At 38.5% G+C, this 19,571-nt stretch overlaps 1 long non-coding RNA gene across 6 annotated transcripts in view; it reads left to right on the forward strand.

Moving 5' to 3' along the window:
* LOC310904517 overlaps positions 1 to 19,571 on the forward strand; it is a 60,136-nt gene that overhangs the window by 15,094 nt on the left and 25,471 nt on the right. For 4 of the 6 annotated variants that reach the window (XR_014588408.1, XR_014588409.1, XR_014588411.1 and 1 more), the window contains exon 4: positions 17,506 to 17,634. This is a non-coding gene — a long non-coding RNA (uncharacterized lncRNA). Of the gene's footprint in view, positions 1 to 17,505; positions 17,635 to 19,082; positions 19,274 to 19,571 lie in introns of all 6 variants that reach the window. The other 2 variants (XR_014588410.1, XR_014588413.1) reach the window with 2 other exon arrangements.

Raw genomic sequence — 19,571 nt, forward strand, 5'->3', positions numbered from 1 at the left:
GATCAGATTATGGGTTTGAATTCTAATGATTAATATATATTGTGGAGATTCTGGGTAAATTTGCCTAAATAGGTGCATGGTTTGATCTTGAGCTGTGATCAAGCTCCTTTGTGGTGTTCTGTTAGCCAAAAGGAACCATAAAATACCATAGCAAGACATTTGTACTTTTTCTTTCTCTTTACCAACCCTCTTTCATCTAATACTATGCAGAGTTAAGATAAAAGACAAGAACAGGGAAAAAGCAAAGTGGACTTTTCAAAGCAAGGTGAAGCAAGTATAGCTGGAGTTCTGCTTTATCTTAATGGATAAGTCAACGTGGCAGTGCAAAGGAGTCCTGAAAATGTTCTGGCTTGAAATGAAACATATGCCTGTCCGTGCAGATTTAGTGATGTTAGGAAGTAGACCCTGTATGCTGTGTGCACATCAGAGGTTAACCTCTGTTTAGCCTCATGCTAACCTCATAACAAATAGCACAAAATGGACAGGTCACCAGTGGAGCACTCAGAATTAATGCCTCATTTGTCCCCTATATCTATCTATAGCTGCATCACACTCAGTCCAAAAAGTGCTGTATGCCTTCTCTGGCTGAAAAGAGCTATTTCAGTGTTCTGTTCTGTTTACCTTTGTCTGTAAAGAAATTGTAAATAAGAGGTGGTGATATCTAGTACTTTGTGGGAAGAAAGGTTCTGTGACTTTTCCTTCCTGTGATTTTTATTTAACCACAACAGCTTGCAGTATATATAGAAGTCTGTTTTTCCCTACATTGCATATCAATGTGCTGATTAAAAAATTTGATAATAAATTTAGTGCGTATTCTGGAAGAACAAGGAGGGCAGCCTTTTGACTATACCCCTTTATGGAGTTTAGAAATTTGGGTTTAGATTTTCCATATGTAACTATGGTCAAGTTCAGTCAGCCCACTGGAAAAGTAGAGAAAATGGAAATCTGTAACCCAAAGCTGACAAGGTAATTCCTATTAAATTGTGTAATGGGAACATTTAGGTTGTATATTAGGAAGAACTTCTTCACCGAAAGGGTTGCTAGGCATTGGAATGGGCTGCCCAGGGAAGTGGTTGAGTCACCATCCCTGGAGGTCTTTAAAAGACGTTTAAATGTAGAGCTTAGGGATATGATTTAGTGGAGGACTTTTTAGTGTTAGGTCAGAGGTTGGACTGGGTGATCTTGGAGGTCTCTTCCAACCTAGGTGATTCTGTGATTCTGTAAACCATGCAGATTTTTATTATTTTTTTCTGTAGTGGGATAAGTAGACCTCTACTCAGGAGAGTATTGATGGACATGACCAGCTGGAAGTGTGCAACTAAATGTTAATTCAAAATATTTAAAAACATGCATTTCTGAATAACTTAGGATAAATTGAAAAGTAACATCCTGCTTTAGGATGTGAAAGGTATAGAGAACAGAGATAGGTAGCTGCTTGCCCATTTACTTTTAAAGGGTGTTCTAGTACTGCTTCGGCGACATAGTTCTGGTGTCCAAACCCGTGTTATAGCGCTGAAACAAAATGCATCAGTAATATGAGCTACATAGACATTTTCCAAATACTAAGAAGTTATAAAAACATTTGTTTTTAATAGGCATATATATATTTAAGGTGCACAGTGTGTAACTATTGCAATAGTAGTTCATCACTAAAAGCAATAACAGCATGAAGATGCATTAAGTTGTGGAATACAAAATATTATATACTTCTACCTTCTTAAAATTCAGTTCTCTAAATTTATTATCTACTGAATAGCTGTGGAGGACAGACAAAAATTGAGGTATCAGATGTTTTGACATTTGTGCTGGCAGAAAAACCTAGTTAATTAGCTGTATTACTGCTAACTCTCAGTAGTATTCCCTTAATTCTAAGGAAATTGTGGGAACAGGTTTTATTAAAATAGTTGAGACTTCATTTTTGTAGTGGGGTATCTAAGTGGAGACCCATCGACTTGAGAGTTAAAGATGTATTAGTAGAGCCCTGTATTTGTTCCGGGCATTGGAACAGAAATACAGCAAGTTCATTGCGCTGTTCAAGTCTTCAGTTTAGATGAGTAACCTTCAAAAATACAACAAAATTGAGCAATTTCCTTGTACTTTGGTTTTCAGTTGTCCCAGTGCTCAGCTCTGACAAATGGCAACAACTGAGTTGTGTTCCACCACAAAAACTGTTTTTGTAGGCCTTCTGGAGCATAAGTTCCTTAACTCTGTTTAAAAAAAAAACATCACGGCTATGGAGCAAGCTTGAAATCATGGACAGAATAAATCATCAATGGAATAAAAACCATTACAGTATTAGGTTTCTGGATCTCCTGTTAATGTATTAGTGTGTTGCACTACTTCAGAGAAGTCTTGTGTGGAAGCAAATCTGCCCTGCAGGGTTAGGAGTTCATCTTGCTTTTGTCAAAGCTGTATTCCAGTTGAACATCTTAGATTTTTCCGCAGCTTGCAGCCTGGCACTCTGTTAGTATGACCAGATCCTGTTTTGAACATGAGCTGTAACTTCTCCAGCCAGTAACTGTAGCTGAAAGGGTCTAAAGGTGACTCAAGGCCTTCTCTGTTCTGTGGTCCTGGAACACAGTTGTTCTGCAGCGGTCCTTATGTCACTGTCATCTCAGGCTGTTTTGGGTTCTGCACGAGTTGTCTGAAACAGAAACTAATCACAATTAAAGTGATGCCACCTTTAAGACCTGCAGCAATAATGATAAGTTTGATATATTATGATGTGGCTGTACTCTGGGGCAGTTTACCTGGCTTTGAGCCTCTTCTTAGAGGTAGGATATCTTTATGAAGTGTCTGAATTGTTGTCTGCTCTCCCTCTGTGTCCAGTTTGAGTTTTGTGTTGTAAATCAACCTGTACATGTACAGAAAAAGTAGTTTCAATCTTTGTAACTCGTTCTGTTCTCTTAGCCTTTTATGCAGGGTACAAGTCGTTGGCACAGGTCACTTCCACTGCATTTCCTGAGATTTCTGTGTAAAGGTAGAATTGGGTCTTGATGGCTGCTTTGTCGTGATACTGCAGCATCCTCAAGTCTGCACCCGCTCTGCTGTGACCTGTCTGAAGACCTGCAACAATTCATAGTTTGAGCTGCCTACCTTTGGTCATGCCCATAGCTAAATATACAGTAGCTAAGCTTGGAACAGCTCCAGGAAGCAGGTTACAGAAAAGGATTGCAGAAGCCAAAGTCTGCAACATTCCCCGTGTAAGTTCATCTTGAAACAATGCGGCTCCACCACCTGCCACTGTCCTGGATAGGGATTTAGTATCTTCCCTAAGGAATACAGATTTAGCAGGAGCCACCCACTGACTTTGAAACAATCAACTGCTTTTCCTGGATGTGTGATTCCTTGCTTGCACAAAGCAAGTAGAGCAGGCATTCCTGTCCCCATCCAGCTTCCTCTTCCAATCAGCTTTAATTATAGCAGTGTGGATGTGCAGTTCAAGAACCAAAATGCGAAGAAAGTGCTGGATCTGTATTAAGGGCGTTTGGCCAGAAATTTATGGAATGTTATCCTGAGATCTGTGAAATAGGTTTTGATCAGCAGTTTAAAAAAAATAAATGATGGATTAAGCATCTCAATACATGTCTGTAGCATTGCGTAGTTAAAAAATTCATTCCAGGAGTGGACCAGTAGTTTCGCTGGAGAAATGGAGGAGTCTTGAGCAGTAAAGATATAGCCGCCTAGCATAGCCTTTCTCATTATGGTATGAACTCCAGAGTATCTCTTCAGTGATAAGAATTTCTGTAATTGTGTAAACACCTAAAATGGCAACCCTTATTTTTGGACATAATAGGGCTATTAAGTGCCAATGAAAAAACAATGTGATCAGTTCAGAAAATCTGGTCATTCTTGTAGACTAAACAAATAGAATCAGACTTTCTCCTGAAGTCTTTTTTTTCTGTAGAACTTTGGTCTGGGGGGATTTCTACCTTCTTCAATCTGATTATAGTTCTAAATAGGACTAGTGACCAGTGAGAATCTATCAACTGGAATCCATCAGCTACCAATTGTATGGCACAAAAAATCCTAGTCCAGTGTGTGAACTTTAAAGTTCATGTTATTTCAAGTCTCCAAATCCAGCTGGCAGTATTTATTGTAACTGGGCAAGAACATACAGCTATTAATCGTTCTTGTAAAAACATCTTTCTGAATATTTAGTCAATTTCTGGTCTAAAAGACAGTTCCCCTTGCTCCCTTGCTACAAAAGTAAAATAGTCTTGTCATTCTTATTTGGGGGGGGGGGGAGGGGGGGCTGCTGTTCATCTCAACTTGTGGTACTAATTTTTTCTTCCCGAGTACTTTGATCTGTTAGGTTCTAGATCCTGCTGTGAGCAATGGTTAGCATCTTTCAGGTAGAGCTAGAGCATAAATGTGAAATGGTTGAAATGCTGTGTTTTCACCTAAATTTTGAAGGAAGAAGATGGAGCTGCTCACTTAAAAACCTGCTTGGAAACTAAGTGAACTAGTACGTTAAAATAACTGTTGCTTTAAAATATCTTCTGAAGTGGATTGTTAACCACTGGGTCTACTTCAGTAAGTGTGAATATCCAATCTGACTGTGTTGCAGAGATCCTCTGCAAAAGGTGACCGGCTTCTGCTGTAGCTGTAAGTTCACTGCAAATGATCACTTCTATAGCTGCCCCTAAACACAGCTTCTTCCATATACTCCAAACTGAGATTGGAATACTTGTGAACCTATTGGTATTCAATTGATATATGGTCTTACAGTTCCTGAAATAACTAAGGTGCTGAAACTTCTATTCCTCCTGCTGAAGAAGGGTCTTGAAAGCTCGCTGTTCTATTAATAACTCAAGCTTTCACTTATTTCTGCACTGTAATGAGTACCTTGGATAAAAGTAAATATTCTTGATGTGAACTCTCATTTGAGTAATTTACTGTTTGAAAGTGGGAGCTGCCACATCTTAACTCCAAAATCTGTCTTCATTGCTAGTTATTAGCTTAAAATCTTCCAAAGAAAAAAGCATGGTAAAAAATAGAGTAGTGAGCACTAATGTCTGCTCAAACTGTGCATATAAGCATACTCCGAAATGCTGTTGCCTCATGGGAGCTACAACAATGTTCCTATTGTGTTCTGCTCACATACAACATTTCTCCCCATTCCCAGGCTCCATGCTCAAGAGCTGGGCAGGAAAGGTCGTGCAGCTGTGAAAGGGATGGGAGCCAAATTTCATTCTGTGCTTGAGCTGATTAAACTGCTGCTGCCTTCGCAGTACTGAGTCCCTGGCTCTGAGACTTGTTTGTTCAAGTGGTAATTTCTGGATACATTTAAAGCTGTGTGTATGGAAATGTATTAGAAGAAGTTATGTATCAGAACAGCTGAAAGCTAACCAGCTAGTGTAGGCCTCCTTTGCCCTGACAGTTCTCCACAGAGCCACAGCCAAGTGTGAAGTTGCTTTGGGGAATCTCTGGTGTAGGCCACTGCAGGAAGGGAGCCTTTGTGTAACTTTTATTAGAAGAAAAAACTTGCATTGCTTCTCAGATCCCTCATGTCTCTGGAATTTGAAGAGAAGGTCAATATTTTTCTTGACCTACTGAGACCACTTGCCCAGCTTGGTAGTATTTTTTTTTTACACAAGAGACCTTTCTCAGACATCAAGGAGTCTCTAGCTGACCTGCAGCTATAATCCTTCAGTAACTTGCCAAAGTAGATACTTTGGGAAGGATAAAAATGAGACAACCTTCTTTAGTATCCTTTGATTATAAGTATCTTGAAGAATCTGTTTCTCTTGATGCATAAAAGCTTTTTGCTGTAGCTTCCTGACTGTGGACTGACTGAGTCATCTTACAGAAACTATTGAAAATCAGGCGTGATGCACAATTAAGATGAAACATGAAGAAAGGCTATAGTCCCATCCCTTTCCATGGAAAAAAGGAGCAGTTTTGTGTGCATGTTGCTGAATGCAGACTTGCTGCCAGGCAGGTGGGCGCAGCAGTTGGCTGAATGTTCTTTTTTCTGTGCTGTGTCTTAAATTCCTTGGTAACTTTGTCCAAGAGTTATCAGGCAGGTTGGAAACTGGGCACGTAACCTTCAGAGAACTTAGGGAAGCATCTTAGCATCATGATTAAATTAGCAAACTTCCTTGGCAATTGGTAAATTCAGTTGTCTCTCCTAGTCTCATTCTTCTGTGAAACCTGTTTTCATTTAATTCCAGACCCTTGTGAACAACTACCTTTTGAGCAGAAGAGAACTAAGAAATCACTGCTGGTGCCAGGGTGTCCTCAACTCCAATGGCTGGAGTAGATTGTTTTGAATATAACTGCTCATGCACAAGCAAGAAAGTTGCCTGCCTTTTAATTCAGAACAGCTGTGCACAATAAGACATGGTAAAAATGGATCAGATAGGGATCTTAAGTATTAATTGTTCTTACATGTCTGTTTGGTTTGTCTTTATGAATCCTTAAGATCATACCTTTTATTCAACTTGCAATCAGGAAGAAAACTTTGCCCAGATTAAAATAGGATATTTTCTATAAGCTATAAGGAGGCTAACTTGCTAGAAGGATATGGATGTTGTGTAGAATCTCCCCTGGCCGTGCCCAGCCTTGGCCTGTCTTGATCCTTCCTTGTGGCAGAAGCTGTCTACTGAGGACTGGCTGAATATATTGAATTTCTGTACTGAATGCAGGAGTGTGCAGAAACCTTAATGACCTGTGCTTCAGTGGTCTTGTTAGATTTATTGGCTCATGTTGGCCTTAAAACTTAAGAAATTATCACATGCATCTTTGATTAAAAATTCTGCATCAAAATGCTTTATCTGACAGTCTTCTCAGCCGTGTTTGACTTGGTCAAACTGCCTCTGAGGTAAAAGCAAAGTTAATCCCATGTCTTCATTAGGCTGTATCTGCTGCTACCACCCTTCCTGGGGGAGCAAAATTGTTTTCCAGTGTACTAGTCTTCACCTTCCCTTGGGAACTGATCAATTCTAGCTAAGCAAAAGAAATTTGAAATTGAAGCTGAAATCTTATGATACTTAAGTTTCTCACTCAAACCCGCATATACTTTTAACTGAAAGTTATTTCAGTCATAGCAGCAAGTAGCACTTCCTAAACTTATGTATCCGATCTGTTTCTTCCTGTAAAAATGATACGATAAAACAGCTGTAATTCTTCTGGAGTAGAACATCACCTTGCTGGGAAACTTTACTCTGTGCAAAAACCTGAACTGTCATAAAGCTTTTAGGTGTTTTAAATGATGAAGAAGCTCTTTGCTTCTGGTATAGATTTGGGGTTGCATACGTTAGAAGGGAAATCTCTGTGCTGTATGGTGACTGTTTAGCTCAAAAGCATATTGTACCCTTTAAAGAACACTGTGCAGACATAGCTAAGCTTGCATGAGTTTCTTCTGCACATCAATTTAATTAAGAATACCTGTTAAAATAGACTCAAGGTAGGTTATGAAGCTTTATATAAACTTATTGAGGCAATCCTTTTACTACTGAGTTTCCCGTTCTGAAATGATGAAAACTATGAAAGGAAGAAAAAAAAAACTGACTTTGGACAGGCTTTTTTGTGGAAGGGGAACTGGACCAGAAACTTAGCAACAGACTTGCTACACAACTGTGACCAACTCTCAATGATGCAACAGCCGGCCTTTTATAGGGTCATTTTCTAGATCTCTGTTCAAATATTTTATTTATGGCCCTTATAACTTTGTTAGAAACCATTAGGATAGTATCAACACAAGAGAAGTATGGATATTCAAGTATAAAAAAATAAGCTAAATGTGTCCATGATGGCAGTTTATAGCCAGCAGACCCTGTGAAGCCTCTGCTGACTTGGTGAGATGGAAGATTGCAAATGCAATTTGAGGCTGATTTGGCCCATGTAAACAAAGCTGTGCATGCAGTCTGCAATCAAGTGAGCACATGTGCACAGCTGTGTTTATCTGACACTTTGCAAATCAGGATTTTATTTCTAAATAGCATGCTGACAAGAACAAGGTCATGGCAATCTTCCTCTTAGTACTTAAAAAGAAATATATTTTTAGGCTGTCACCTTAAGAGCTTGGAAACTGGGATTCTCATTTCTCTCAGAGGATTGGCTTTCTGAATGTTTAAATCTTCACTTACATGTTTCCAACTACAGGACCACACGATATAGCTAGAAAAAGCCTTACTTAAATAATGGATTGACTTCTAGTAAATAACTAATACTCACCTGAGACTTCTGAAGTGAAGTGTTATCAGCAAAATATATGGGCTTGATTATTTCATCTCCAATCTGCTGCAAAGGGCTTCTGTATCTCAAAGGAGTTCACTGAAATTGAAAAACTCCAGTCTCTATTGAAGTTGAAAAATTGAAACACTGGCTATTACTCATAGCAGAAGGGGGTATGTCAATGTCTTGATGGTTCTGTTGTGAATGTAATTTTTAATTGAATTTTCTGAATCTGTTGGAATGGAAAACGGACCATGGGCTTTCAGAAGTGAGTTAATAAGATGAATGCATTTCTAGCTGACGGCATGTTCGCAGTACAGCTACTAAATGACAAGTATAACGACTGCTGACAGCCTGAAAGATATCTTGGAAAGCTTATTCAAGGCATTATTCATAGAAGGGAGGAGCATCTTCTCAAATCTGAGTTGAATTTTGGATGCAACTGGGGTTGGTTCAATCAAACTGGAGGCAGCAAAGTTATGTCTACTGGTGAACAATTTAACTAGACTTCATCAGCTACAGTATCCATCTCTTTAGATAAGTCCTTAACTTTAATAGACTTTTTAAGAATGAGAAAAATCAGGATAAACCAGTTTTTGGCAAACAAGCAAGCATGAATTTTCTGTCTCTATATTAATAGATTGCTGCTTAAAATCCAAGAGACAAAGTTAATAGTACTAAATATCTTAATTTGCATTTGGATGCTATTATCTACTACTATTCTCTGTATTGCAGAAGAGCTCTTCCTTCTGTGGAAGGAAGATTACACTGGCTGTGTAGCAGCTTTGCAGAATTGCTATAGTGGTGCTGCTTCTTTAGCATTGTTACAGGAGCATTCATGGCAAATGCAAGCATGCATACTTTTGCCTTTGCTTAGTGTAGCTTTTGGGAATGCAGGCCATAATCTGGTCAAGTAATAGAAAAGCTGGGGAAGAGCTGCAGGTTGTGTTTTTATCCCTAGTTGTGCTATGAGGTAAACAGCAGCCCAGATTTTTGGTGTACACATCTCCATAACTGTTAAAACATAGGGTCCAGTCATGAATAATCAGGAAGCTTTGGAAAAATTCTGTTGATGGGTAATATGCCAAATGGTACTGTTAGAAGCTTTTTCAGAAGTCTTATGGACTAGATGATCTTGTAGGTCCTTTCCAACCTTGTGTTTCTATGGGATTATAGCGATGATGATATTTGTAAAGCAGCTAGGAAAAAATATTTATTATGAACTCAGAGAACTTGGCTGGGGAGGCTACCCAGACGGAATGAGAACCCAGGAGGGCTGGCAAGGGCTCTTCTCATCAGACCAAAAATAGTCACTGCATAACGGTAAATAACTACCTTATATGGAACCTAAAAGAAACAAATAAGGACTCTTAAAAAAAAAAAAGTATGGCTCTTAAATTTTTTTCCTCTTTTACACTTTATGTGATATCTTCATATCCGTGCTATGTAAATTCTCTTCTAGCTCTTTTAGTTCACATAATAGAATGGAGAAGGGTCGTTTGGACTGAAGGCGATGAAAACCATATGAAGTGGCTGGTTGCCACTTCACTACGTACCACAATTCCCAAAAGACAGGAAGATTACCTAAACTCATCTACTTGCAAAGTGAAGTGTAGGAAAATTTGTGAAAAAGTGGTTTACCAAGTAGAATGAAAGAAGATGGAATATAAATACTACCCTTAAAATTGGGATGCTGTTTGCCTGGAGGTATTGAAAATTAAGCATTATATATAGATTCCAACATCATAACCAGATGTTTGCATCCATCTCTCCTGGGAGACTGAAATAAGATCTTTTTTCCCATTAGAGAACTGTCCCAAGTAATGCTATGCAGTGAAGTAACTGCATTCCTTGTCTACCTGTGCGTGAGAAAGGGGAAAAGAGTGAACACTTGTTTCCTGTTTCAACCTACTATTGTTTTACAGATGACTTTTCCAGTTTCTTCCTTTCTCAAAGTATCTACTTACTGTATTAGAATTGAAGAAAGCAGGCCCCCTAAAATATATTTAATTTGTTTTTAGTCAAAATTGTAAGCCTCCAACTCTTTTGTAGCTGGGCAATGTGAATAGACTTGATACCTTCAGATTTGTGGTCAGATATTTGAGAGGTCTGTGCTTCATGTGCTGGAAAGGTTTTTCTTGAAACTCAAGTTCAGTTTTCTGCTTCCCACAGCTAGTAGAACTCCATGTAGTTTAGATGGGTGACATACAGAGCCAAGTCCCTTCAGGGAGCACTGGCCTTTGAAGTTAGAGCTGCTATTTGGGAATGCTTTAACAAAGGTAGTAAACTTAAAGGCTGGAACCCCACAAAGAAAATTTATTTTTCAAGGACATATGCATTAAAAGTATAACTCCATGCAAGTTCCCAGTGACTGTCTAGTGTCAGGAGTTTGCCAGTAACTTGGGATAAGTTAAAAACTTCCTTAAGAACAAACAGAAAATCCTAAATTAAACACATTAGTGTTGCATACCTTGCATGAAAGGTATGTACAGACTCTTCAGGGCTCTTATGGAGATCACATTTGTCTTTGCATCTGTAGTGTTATAGTTGATATAGGTTGGATGCTGAGATGATATAACTTACTGTACTTTAGTAGGATGGGCTTGGGTTATAAAGGCTGGTCATTTAATTTCACCTGTAGTAGGTTTACAGAAACAAGTTTAGGTTGCATAAGTACAAAAATGTTAATGCTGCCCCTTGCCATTCTGGAGGAGCTATTTTAGATCCATGTGAAAGTTGAGCTTCTTGGGTTTTGTTTTAGGTTAAGTGCAGCATAGTACCTTTTGCTGGGAACTGTATCTTCCCACTTTTTGATAATGAAGTGTTGCAGAATACTGGCAACTAAATTGGATTTTAAAATCTATATCATATATATATTCTGCTTGCTTAAATATTGATGTTTTTTGCATTTTAAAATAGCAATCCTTTCAGTAACTGCTGGAAAAGGCTCCGTATTGTCAGTCCGGAATCAACCAAGTTAAGCTGGCCCTGAAATGTCAGAGTGATGCCAAATGGGAAAGTGAAATTCCTGACTTCTGTAAAATCCTATTGAGCTGTTAATATGAAGCTAAGTGATACTCCTTGACATAAAATAGAAATTTTCTGGAAGGCAGAAGGAACCCTGTGTGGGGTCTTTGGCTATAAGCTTGAGAACACTGTTGTGGCCTTGGTTTCTGTCTCTTGTTCAGTGTCTTTGGCCAAAGTTCTGGCTGGCTTCTCTGCCTTTCCCTTTTCCTGCCCTTCTTCCAGTCATGACGGTGGAGGCCAACCATGAGACCACTGCAAAGGGGCAGTAGCAAAGCCTTGCTTGTTAGAACTTCTAAACTTCCACATCCCCCCCACTCTCAGAAAGTTTTGTCATGTAGGAACCAGCATGCCATCAGTTCTCTTCTGCAGCGGCCTGTGGCTTAATGACATCTTGAGGACATCAACCGAAGACAAACAGCCCTGTTCTTCCCCCTTTCACTGCTGACTTTAGCAGAGGGGTGTGCATGTACTGGTGGACAAGGCGGATGGAACATATTTGCCTTGCCTGGTCCATGGGTAGGTTTAATAACTGCAATAAAAAGACAACCTTCAGACTGAAGGGTCTGTGAAAAAGGCAGGTATTTTCATTTATGTGAAAGGGAAGACTGTGTGTGGTCTAGAGCCTCTGCTCTAACACAATGAAGGCCTATGACCTTCTTGGAAAAGTAGTATTTTACCCTAGAGAAGCATGATGCCAGCTTAGTCCTAAATGGCTCAACTTAGTGTTAAAGGTAATTCAGGATGAGAGGATTAGAAAAACTAATGAGGAAAAAATACTAGCTAGATGACTTCAGCTGTGCATTTATCCAGCAAGTCTGCATCAATCTTACGAGGAAGAGCTGTGCACTGTGAAGACTTGAACAAATCAGTTCTAAGTGTCTTATAATTGAGAAATCCCTCTTCCGTCACCCGGAAACTTAAGATTCTGTAGTTAGTATCTTCTGTACTTCACAGCTGTGCAATAGACCTCTCTGTAAAGAATCAGCGCTCTAATTGTAATTATAGAAGGTCTTAATGCTTGAGCTACAATGTTTATTACTGTGGTTTTTGGTTTAATACTCAAAAGTAGGAGGCAAAGTAATTTTGGGCACAGATGGGGCAGAATGTTAATAGCAGACAACATACAGTCAGTGAGCAGGGCTGTTCTAGAGAGTGCTTCAGTGACAGGAGTGGAGAGATGACTTTGTGTAGACCATACTATTTGTTGTTGACAAACTGTATTCCTTCAAGTTAGTTACGTAAACCAGGATAAATGCGGTAAGAACTGAGTAACTGTACTGTCCCTGTTTTGAGTGTGAATACTCGCAGTTTTTAGTAACTCTTTAATGAAGCTCATACCTCTTTGGCTGATTCTGTATGATAGTGTATGAGAAATGCCAAAGTGATTTTGAACATATATACTTAATTAATGAAGGATTATGGAAGTCCACAAAGACCTCTCTAACATATACTGTAAAAACAGTCAATATTACAAGTTACTGTTATTCAATATTTTAAAAAAAAAAAAAATCCAAGCTGTAATTTTTTTGAATAGGCTACTCTGCTAATAAGATACTAAAATTCAATACTTTTCTTGTAAATCGACTATATTTTGGCAAACATATAGAATTACTGGTCAAATATAGACTTAAATACTAGCCGTCAGAAAAAAGTTTTTTTAAAGTACTGTTTGCTCTTATAGCCACAGATGCAGTATCAATATAATGAATAAGAATCTGTTGAGTGCTGCATCTTGTAATAGATCTTTGAGACACTTCTTCTGATTTAGAGAAATCATTCATACCTGTATCTTCCCACCTATTCTCCTACTTCCCAACACATGAATTCCAGATACTGTTTTATGATAGAGTAATGAGACTGTAAAATTAGAGCCTCTGACTTTTTTGTTTGAAGAACAGCAAGTAAAAAATATACCTGGTGCTTTAATAAGGACTTCATTTTCTTGCCTCAGCAAGTCCCCTGTGAGAATCAAAAGCAGGGAACTCAAGGGGGCTAAACTAGGGGTAAGCCACACCTACCAAACCTTTCTGGTTCAGAAACCACAGAAGGCTCTCCCATAATCTCATACTGCAACAACCCTACCCAAAATGTCATACAAAAGCAACAAGCATCTTTTAATGTGTATATCCTTGAAGAGATCTTAAATGATGACCAGGATATTAGGTAACTGTCTCAATGAGGTATGTGTAGCTGCATTCTTCAGTGCTTGGTCTCCTGCATACCTTTAGGAATCTGAACTACTTATGAGAATACATATACATATGAGAATACTACTTATGGGACTAAATCAAAGAGGAAGACTATTCGAAGGAGAAAGGGGGAGCTGAGTGGTTTGGAAAGACACGTTTGTGCTATAGTTGCTTTATAAACCAACAATAAGGCAAATATTCAGAAAATCTTTAGTGAAGTTCCCCTGGAAAAGGTAGATAGTCACAAAGGACTGAGCCATGAATTCAACAAGTAGATAATTTTAAGTTACTAGAGTTTATGAAGTCAAGAAAATCTTCTGTTGCTGAGTTACTTTCAGCAACAGCTATCTTGTATTTTGCAGAAAACTTAAATGAAATTTTACTAACCTTTACAGTATATATCTGTATAGATTAGTGGAAATAATTGATTCATCATCCACAACATTTGGATTGATGGAGGTCTTTTAAAAGGTGTTTCAATTCAGTTTTTCATTTCAGTTCAGCTTACCTGGGGCTTTCTTTGCTCTAAGTAACACAATTTCTACATAACCACAAAAAAATCCTCTAAAACTTTTCAGATTACCTGTGAGATCAAAAAAGCTAAATGTATCAAGGAAGATGTCTAATGACTTGGCAAGTGTTTCCTTGTGCTCCAAACAAGCCTACCCTACTTGTCATTTCAGTGGGATGCCTGTGGAAGCTGAGTGGGTATGTACAATAGTGCAGGGCTGAGAAAGCAAGACTGCTACGTTTGAGTATTTGATTCTGTGAACAATGGCAGATAAATTTAGCCAGCAGAGCACTCTGCATTAGGAATATAATTTGTGTCCAAAATGGGTTAAAGCATGCTGAGGGCTACATGTAAAAAGAAATTTCCCAGTTTGCTTATCTGTAGGTCCCAGAACTTAATAAAAAGTAACTCCAATGTGAGTTGAAAATCAAAATCTCCATGAAAATCAGGGAGGTGGGAGAAGGGGGAAAGATTATTCCAAACTGAGTCATGTGGTACTGACAGTTGTCTGGTAGCTGTAGTAATATTTACTGGCTAATCCTTAATTTTATATTCTCTTAAACCATGAAGAGTGGTTTATTGTAATACAGAACTGTGTTGCCATAAACTGTAGAAGTTGCTGAAATGAGAATATTTGATAAGCAAAGCCTATTGAGAATCAACAAATAAAACTCCAGTCCAACTTTCTTGTGGAATATTAACTTTCTTGGTTCCAGGGCCTGGTCAAAAATAGCAAAATATTCTTCAGAAGGCTCTAGCAGAAAATAGTAAGAAGGAAGTACCTAGATAATGGAATATGGGTACTTTCTCTCCTAAAGCCTCAGCTGGCTCAGATAAGCAGGAACAAGTAACTAACATTTTTGTGTCTTGTACTGCAGGATTCATTGTTTCTCAGTACCTGCTTCACTGTATATTTTTACCTTACAGTCAATGCAAAGTAGTCTCCTATGTAAAGGGTAACAAAATGCATATATAAGGGTCATAAAGCACTGGGATGGCTTTGTAGGTTCTAGATCATGAAAAAAAAACACAATGTCTTTATAAATTAAGCCAACTTCTTAAGGACCGATCTGGCTTTGTAAAAATCCATTGCTACTACTTGTAGGAGGGTGATAAAACTACTAATGCAAGAGAAGTCCTCAGTAGCTTGTTTTTCTTAATAAGCGGTATCCTGAAGTAGATGGTATTAGAGATCAGTTCTTTCCAGTGTGAATGGAATGACTTCTATGCCTTTTATGATTTATGTTAAAACTGCTTGGAATTGATGTAATCACAAATTAAACTAAAAATAAAAGCAATCAGGAAGGATACCTTTTGGTTTCATTCTAGGCACCAGGCTGTCCTGTAATGTATACCCAGTTTAAGAATTTATCAAATAACAGGGTTTAAAGAAATATAATTTGCTTGGCTGAAGATTTTAACTTGGGAAGAAGCATGATGCTACATACTGCCTTTTGCTGAAAGCTCCTCTTCCAGCATGCCGTCAGCAGTTTCTATATTCTTTTTGTCTGAGAGTGGCCCTGACTACTTGTTCGATACTGTTGGAGAACATGAGGAAGGTTTCCTTGTGAATGAGAATTTCACCTGTCTAGGAGGAAGTTTGTTAGCGGCCTAAAAAGAACGAGGCTCCCCCAGAAGTTATTTTAGCAGAAATGTTTGTCCTTACCAAGGGGAGAAGGGGAAAAACTGTTTAATATTAAACAGTATCCTGACCATAAATAGTCCTGATTTTGTTCCTGCCTGTCATCTATCTTTCTGATCAATGAGAAAGTGCCAAACACCAGCAATGGTTTGTGAACACCTATATTGCTTTAGAGGCCTGAGCAGGGAAGATGACACCTGCTTGGGCCTCTTTACATATAGGTACCCAAGTCAGCACAGCCCTGCGCTGACAGTTTGTGTGAAACGCACTTCCAAAGCAAGGTGCCAAGAGCAATCTAAGCTTTTTCTGAATCATTTGTTCAACATCATCCTTCAGCTGTTCTAGATACTGCTTTAAAGCAAACATATCAGGTCCATTCTCTAGCCAGCCAGAGGCTTTGAATGTAAGCTTTCTCCAGTAGGGTCACCAGCCTGTGTCCTGCTGAAATAGGCACAATTACAGTACACAGTACTGTAATACTGTAGCAGCAGGCTACCTTTCCACTTGGAGCAGTAAATTTTAGCAGTAAGAGCTAGGCATGTGGTCTCTAAATCACAGTTTAACTATACTGTCAAAGTAATGTTTCTGCCAGATAAGTTCTTTCTCTGCTGGGGTCATTGCCGGTGTAGTCATATGAGCCTTTCCTGAAGAATGCAGTTTCCCTTCGTGTAGGTAAAGCACCAAGGCATACTTCTAACTTCCTGGTAGCAAGGACTCTACAGCCATCCAGAGGGAAGTCATGCTGGTCAGGCATTTGGGAAGCAGCTATTTTTTCTCTCCTGTAATCATTTCTGCTCCTGTACACTATAAAATGGAAAGTGAATTTCACCTAAGAGCATTCTTATTTAGCCAGACACTGGTATTGCCTCATGTATGTGAATAAAATCAGTGTTAGTGACTCAAGGAACACCAAGACTTTGTCACATTTTCTTTACAAGAATTATTGTAGTGAAAAACATACTCTGCAATATTTCCCCTTCTGTTTTTTAAAAACAACTCTGAAATATGTTCAGTTCCTAGAACAGTGATCAGTTACAGGTTCTGTGCTGATCTGATATTTTAGATGGGTGTATTTTTTAACAGGGCTGACTTGCCAAACTTTAAACCCATTAAGAGTAATCGCATTATCTTTATTTCCTACAAATGGCAGAATCCAATATAGCAGCTTTTTTGTCATTTTTCTTTATTTCATAAAACTGGAGTGCTGCCATTGTTCATAAACAAGGTTGGAAAAATCAGACTAAGCTGCTGAATACCATCAAATATTTGGCTCAAATTTGTTCTGGAGAATAAGTGACTTCAAATAAATTGCCAGCACCATCTGAAATTGTTTTGCTTTTAGCCAAAAGCATGAAGTAGGTCTCAGCTTCATTGTATGTAATTTCTAACACCATTGCAACTTTTTGTCTGTGCATATCTGCTGACAGCTAAGTCTTTGTCATTTAGTTCTCCTCTGAGGAGGACTGATAGCAAAAGCATGTTTAGCAAATTTGTTTTCAATTATCATCATCTAGTGGCTGTGTTGTATCACAATCGCAAACTAGCAAGAAACTTCAAAATACTAGTGAAATGATTGTTCTTAATGCATTCCTAGCACGTGTTTGTTGGAGGTCGTGTGACATAAATGCTGTGTAGCCTTAGGCTGCTTCTCTCGGTTCAGTCTAAATCACTGTGGTGTCAAGGCTTACATCCTTGAGAAATAAATGTTTTAGTGATGAGTGACGAGTGGCATCGCAGTAAAGTTTTTAAGGGTGAACTGCTAAGTGGTATAAGCTGAAATTGTTCTGCAGGGATGTGAGTTGTGTCCTGCACTGGCTTACCTGGTCATGCCTCTGCCTTGCTCAGAATCTGTGAAGGTGGTCTGTCCTAGCAGCATTCAGAGATAAAGCAGGGTTCGCAACTTTTATCCCTTTTCTACTGCCACGTGTGAAGTTTAGCTTCTGTTTTTTCCCCAGGTAACAGAATCCTGATGGTCAGTGCTCCCCCTCCACCATAAGGTCAGAGCTGCAAGGAACAGTTTCTGTATCATGTGGGTAACCAGAAAGCTGATGTCCCATTATGGTCAGTGAATTCAAAACCATTCAGTAAGTCATGATCTTTTGAGACTCAAGTATACTATGCATTCCTCTAACTTCTTTCCATCAATATGAAGATGTTTAGTAACCCTACATACCATAAGTTTTGTGACTGTAGATTTCATGTAGGAATTGTGATTTCAGAATAAGTCTCTTGCATAACAACTTCAGAAAATTTTCTTGTTTTAGTTCTCCTTGCTAAGAGTTAGCAAGACTGAAGTTAGGGACTAAGTGTCTGGTGTGGTTAAGCCTCCCAGAACCTGAGGCCCTGTTTGAGGGATGGGGGTGGAAGGGAGGGCATGGTGTCCCATTCCATTCTATGGTGGTCAACACTGAAATCTGACTTCATGCTCTAAAGCACTGTGAGAACTTGGAAGTGTTTTGTTTTATCTGAACTGTGTGGAGCCTTTAAATATGAAATCAATAATTAGTGGTAAAGATGAAATCGTCAGATAGTTGCATCCTGCCAGAATGCACAGGTCTCTATTCTCCCACACACTTCAAATAAAGTTCTAGAATTACTAAACGCTTTTTGGGCACCATGGTATCAAACTGCATGTATGCTTGAACAGAAGTAACATTTTGGCTAGGATTTTTCTTTTTCAGTTAAATCAGACATCTCTCTCTCTCTCTCTCTCTCTTTTTTTTTTTTTAATAGAATACTAGAGACAATAATTGCTGTCTGTGTATATATTGCACTATACCTGACTTGGTATTTGATCCTATATGCAAGTAACACTTGGCTGAGATGTCATGTCAGTGCTGCTTACAAGCGAATATATGGTAAATAAATGTGATTAAAGAACAGACTTTCCTAAAGAATAAGCTAGCTGCACGTTGAAGTGCTGAAAGGTTCCTTAATGTATCACCATTAATGCACGTGTTTTAGGGGAGAGGGAAGGTTCTCTAACAGCCCATAGGCAGTATTGTAACATACTACTTGTGCATTTAGTTGTATCCCATTAACCATCAAGCTGTTTGCATTTCTGTTTCTACAGAATGCCTCCAGCATTACTAAAACAGCTTTGAAGATTTCTCCCTGTCCAACAATCCATCAATTTAATTAGTAAGTGAGATACCTGATGAGATGAGCAAGTATCTTTCCCAAAGATCTGATGTGTCAGTTTTGCAGCAACAAGTCAGCTGCTCAGTCTTCCTCCCCACTACTTACTATAAAACAGCGAATCCAAGATATGTTTCTCAATCTAAGGAATAGGAAGGAAAAAAAAAAAAAGACCCTTTCAGGACATAAAATAATTGAATATAGTCTAACTATTAAAGTTAGTCTTGAATATATATGACCAGTTCATTGCCTGAGTACTTATAGAAACTATGGCCTCAGTTTTCTTTAAAAATGCCCTGATTGTCTTCTTTGAATCAACCATATTTTATTTTTCTTTCATTGAATGTCTTGCATGCGCACAGAAATGATTATAACTTAGCTGTCTTACTTTCAGTATCAATCTTGCCAACCAACTGCACGATAATTAAAAACGTTTTGCAAGCTACACACATTACTTTTGCCTTTGAAATGTCAAGATATCTTCCACACCTAGAGGAGAGTTCAACAGCAATGTCTGCAGTATGTAAGCAGAACAAGATGGCTAAGCATAATTCAACAGCATATATGATTCTTCAGGTATTTGAGGTACCTCTTACAAAAAGCTCTTGGCAGTAAACTTTGAGCATGCAGGGCACCTCATTCTCATGTTAAGATCATTTTCCATATTTGTGCTAACTTTATATAGTTACTGTCTTTGGATTGACATGAAATTAGCAAAATTACTTACTGATGAACTGCAAAATAGAATTAACACATGGTAGAATTAAAGAACCTACATCAAAAGTGGCAGTTCACCTTGACACGTGAGCAAAGGCTAAGTTGTTAGAGATGGAATTGCAGTGCCGCTTTCTGAAATGAATGTCAACAATATTATCAATGTGAT

The sequence above is a fragment of the Anser anser genome, assembly GCF_964211835.1.
Source record: "Anser anser genome assembly, chromosome: 9".
Taxonomy (NCBI): Eukaryota; Metazoa; Chordata; class Aves; order Anseriformes; family Anatidae; genus Anser; species Anser anser.